This window comes from Microtus ochrogaster, unplaced genomic scaffold, assembly GCF_000317375.1.
Source record: "Microtus ochrogaster isolate Prairie Vole_2 unplaced genomic scaffold, MicOch1.0 UNK2, whole genome shotgun sequence".
Classification (NCBI taxonomy): Eukaryota; Metazoa; Chordata; class Mammalia; order Rodentia; family Cricetidae; genus Microtus; species Microtus ochrogaster.
The window spans coordinates 8515071-8520195 of record NW_004949100.1 but is presented as its reverse complement, the minus strand read 5'-3'; positions in this window follow the sequence as shown (position 1 = coordinate 8520195).

Here is a 5125-nt window from a genome sequence, read left to right as displayed (position 1 = left end):
GAAGGACGCCATGGAGATGCAGAAGAGTCAGACACACAGAATGGGAGAGAGGTAAAAGCCATGTGGTAGAATGTAGATTAATAAAAATAAGTGGGTTAATTTAAGTTAGCAGAACTAGTAGGAAAAGCCTAAGCTAAGGCCAAGCTTTCATAATAAGTCTTCATGCTGTTATTTGGGAGCTGACAGCCCAAAGATAAATTCTATTACTGGCCATACTGGCCTCGGTCTTTCTGGAAACTCACTTGACAATAAATATCAAATGTTGCTAAAATGTGCATGGTCTATTCCAGAGTTCTATTCCTAGGAATTGATCCTAACGACATGAGCAAAGATAGAAACAGGCACGGAAGAAACATCTGCAACGGATGCAGACACCCCACCCACGCCTTCCTTTCTAGGAACAAGAGCAACCCCACACTAAGGAGTGTGGTCAGCAGACACTCACAGTTGTTGCACCTCCTAGATTGGCCTCTGCTGTGAAAAGCAGCCTCACCTAAGGCCAAGCCCTCTCAGAGCAGCTGCCTTCACTAAATGACTTGAGATAGAAAACCTCAGCTGTCCCTGTCTAGTGAGGGAAGAGGCTAACTTGGAACTGGAGGGTTCTCATCCTGCCTGGTCTCTCAGTTGCTTTTAAAATAGCTGCTTAAAGGCTTAACATTAATTATATACTGTTTGGCCTATTAGCTCAGGCTTATTGTTAACTAGCTCTTACAACTTAAATTAATCCATTTCTGTTAGTTTATATTTTATCACGAGGCTCATGGCTTGTTACCTCACATCTTGTTTCTCAAAGTTGGCCCCAAGTGACAGACCTCTTTCAACAAGGCTACACCTCCTAATCCTTTCCAAACACTTCAACCAACTGGAAATCAAGTATTCAAACATATGAGCCCATGGAGACCATTTTCATGCAAACCACCACATCACGTTTCTCCCTTTTTCTTGAAATGTGCCTCTCTTTTTTACCTGCCCACATATCTCCTCTTCCTTTCTTCCCTTGCAGAAACATTCAAAACATCTTGGAAAATCCTGGCTAAGTTGGATATATATTCTTTATACAATCACAACTCCTTTCCCAAAACTTCATGCTGATTTTCTCACCAAACCAGGTATCTGGACTGGTTCCATTCCTATGACTCAATATATAGAACAAAGTTTTGATAGTGGTAAGAATAAAAACATCACTGATTATCCAGGTACATACCTGTAATCCTAGTATTTAGGAGGTAGAGGCAGGAAAATCAGGAGTTCAAGATTATCCTTGGGTATGTAGTTCAAGATGAGCCTGGGCTGGCGTAGACCCTGTCTCAAAACAAAACAAAAAAATCAAGAAAAAGAAAAAAAAACTACTGATTGTTATTGCAACTAATACAAGAATTACTTTACTGCAGAGGTTCTCGATAGAAGTACTAACAATTTGAACTGGATAATTCTTTCTTAGAAGTGACAGTCTTGTGTGCTGTAGGTTATTTAGTAACCTTCCTTTCCTATATCAACTAGAATCCAGTACTCTCCTTGTAGGTGTACCAATCAACAGTCTTCACATTCACTGCTGAATTTCCCCCAGGGCAAGTCGCCCATATTGAAGGACTATCATTTTGGGTTGTCAGAGGCAGATTGACTTTGTGAGGAAATGCTTTAGTATGTCAAAAGTGTATCTTAGATCCATGTTTCTTGCAGCAAATGAGTTGAGTATGGTCGAAAGGACTTAGAGTGAATTGAATAAAAAAAATACTTGTGAAGAAAACTGAATGGTGCGTGGGGCAAAGAGAAAAGGGATGTAGTGTGGTAGTGGGCAGAGTTGATAGAGGCAGATACGGTGGGAATTATTCTAATAAAACCATTCAAATTTTCACTGAACTTGGTCATTGCTCATGAGCGTTGCTGTCTGTGTACGCACAGATAACTAACATTTGGATTACATGAACATTTCTTGTGTTTCCAGCAGCATCATTAACCAGGAGAATCATTTCTTTATGGTAGATAAAGATTATAATATACATAACAATGACTATAATTATCCCATTTCTAATTACTCCATGTCAACCCATAAAAATGAATCCTTCAGGGTTAGTGATGAGGGTATTATGATGTTGATAGTACTTATATAATGGCATTCAGACAGAAAGGCTCAATTCTGTGCTTGGACATGAAAGCTAGAGGAGGGGGAAAAGAAGCCAAAATGCTATAGATGATGATTAAGAAATGAACATAAGGGTGGAAGAATAGATGTGCCAGGAGATGCATGAAGAACTTCAAGGGGTATTGCCTGCATCATCACTTCCCAGAGGACAGACTGGCTTTCTCAGACAGCCTAAGGAGGAGTGCTCTGCCCAGAGGACTAGGGCAGGGTTCCTAAATTTATCTTCTGATTCTGTTGAATGGTTAACCAGCCAAGAAGGGAAAGACAAGATGAGAAGCCCTTGCTTCTTATCGACCTTCCCCCTAGATGTACAGACCTGTCATTAAGAGATCAGCTGAGGTGGCAACTTTCAAAACATGGGGCCAGACCAGTAATTTAAAGAGCAGTTGGTTATTTTCTGCCAGAGTAAGGAGATAGAGATGTTTCTGAGTCTTTCTCTCTTTTCTTTTTTAACATAAAAAAAAAAGAGTTTTCCACCATCAAACTCAAATTATTAGCATAAATTTAAGGTCTTTTTTTTCTCTCAGGGTTTCTTGTTATAGACAGAATTAGGTATCCATATTATAATTCTTTGAGTGAGAGCAGTGAGATCAAAAGGACTTACCCTAGAATTAGCTTTAAAATAAACTATTGGGAGTCCTGGGAAAGAAGGAATGAGCATGTGTTTACTAAACTCTTCCTGAAGCTCAGTGAAATGAGTGAAATAAAGTCTACATTTCCCTAGGATGATATCTTTAGTAAGGATAATCAAAGCTGAAAATAGCCAAGTCTCATTTTCCTTACAACATATTTATATTTTTTTTTTTGTGTGTCTTTCTGTTTGGGCAGAGAATTTCTACCTAATCTCCCACTAACTACATTCAATAGAAGAAATAACCTCCTATTGCCTTAGTTTGTTTTCCCAAAAATATTAGGAAAAGTTAAAGTATTATTATATATACTTAGAACCATGACAGCTGACAAATACTTGGGTAATCTCAGGAGACTGAGGCAGGGGGTTTACAGGCTTGAGGTCATCCTGAGCTATGTAGTAAAATCCTGGCTCAAAAATATCAAAACTAGCAAAAAAAACTGAAAAATATATAATGAAAATATTAAATTACAAAACTGATTGGTCCTCAAGACAAGGCTCAGGTTATAGCCCTGAATTAGCCATCTGATTACAGGGACATCAAGGAAGCCATCACCTCTACAGAGTGAGAAGAAACTTTATACACACTGTGAGCTGGACTCCCTGGCTATTGGTTCAGCAATATGTTGTGACCAGAATTGTCTCTAGGGAAACAGATCTGGTCTTCCCTCTCCCAAGTTAGAATATGTTTGTCTCTACTGTAGACTTTATTGGTTACTAGTGACGAAGTCACCAGTCAGGCTAAACTAGTCCAGTCCATTGTAATTGAAATTTAAAAAGAAATTCATGAAACTAGGACTTTCTGTGGACAAAGAAGACATCTATCTATCTGCTGCTTTATTTCTGTTAGTGAAATAATTAACAAGGGAGGGATTCCTGTCTAAGACTTTTATATGGATGACAGTCAAACGCACACACACACACACACACACACACGCACGCACATGCACACGCACATGCACATGTATCCATGATCTGCTGCTAGATCTTTACAACATGAGTAATAAGTTTCTGAGTATGTTCTATACAATCAGAAGAATGCAAGAGGCAAAGATGGAAACCATGTTGCATTTATCATGGACATAAAAAATCCTTTGAGAAAAATTTTAAAGAAATGTTTCCTCTAACATGGAATGACATGGTGTAATCATTAGCAATAATATTTGATCATGGGAGATCTAGGGTAAGTATGTTTTACTTAAGAAGATACTTGATATGGGATTCCCTTCTGTATGCTGTGAATACCTTTGGTTAATAAAGAAACTGTCTTGTCTTTTGATAAGGCTAAAGAGTAGATCCAGGTGTGGGAAAATTAAACTGAATGCTGGAAAAAGGAAGGTGGAGTTTAGAGATGCCATGTAGCCGCAGCCGGGAACAGATGAGCAGGAACCTTGCCAGTAAGCCACAGCCACAGTCACAAGGCAATACACAGGTTAATATAAATGTGATAAATTAATATGTAAGAGCTAACCAATAAGAAGCTAGAGCTAATAGGCCAAGCAGTGATTTAAATAATATAGTTTCTGTGTGATTACTTCTGGAGTATGAGCAGCTGGGAATGAACAAGCAGCCTCCTAGAACAAATACTCAGAAAAAATGACAAAAGCCAGGAAGAATAGGAGAGGTCATTATTTATTTCCTACTGGTCCAGAAGCTTCAACCTAGATTGTACTTGGAGTGTGAGCAACCATTTCATTATGCAGCTGTGGTTATTTGCCACCATCTCTGTCACTTCCACCACTCAAAGTCTGAAGTATGAACCCCTATATGGAGCCTTCTATGCGAGCGAATAAGTCCCAGAGCAAGTAGTAAGTAAATAGAATATCCAACAAGGTAGATCTCTGGGTTGAACATGGGGTTGGAAAACCACATGACTGCACAGCCTAGCTTTTTGGCTTTATATTGTGAAAATGGCTGTGTTCAAATGAAGGATTAATGTAGGAGAAGGCACTGATATATTCTAATTCCCTTCTCAGTTCTAGAAACTGTCGGTAGGGAAGATGTTAACTTTTCTATAGTGGTACCTTGAGGAGTGGCTAATGCCCAACACGAGACAAAGTCCCACTAGGAAGGGTCACTCTGTCACAGATGGGGACACTGAGTCAAAACTGAGAAACTAACAGAAGCAAATAACTGAGCCAGAGAAGAATGGAGACATACACTCTTGAGTGCTTCGAGAGCAATAGGAAGACTGGGGTGGGCAATTAGAAAAGGCCAGGTGGTGGTACAGTTTTTAACCCCAGAACAGCACTTGGGAGGTCAAAGAAGGGCTGGTTTGAGTCAATTCTGAACTACATATAAGATATCTAAAGAGGGGGCTGGAGAGATGGCTCAGTGGTTAAGAGCATTGC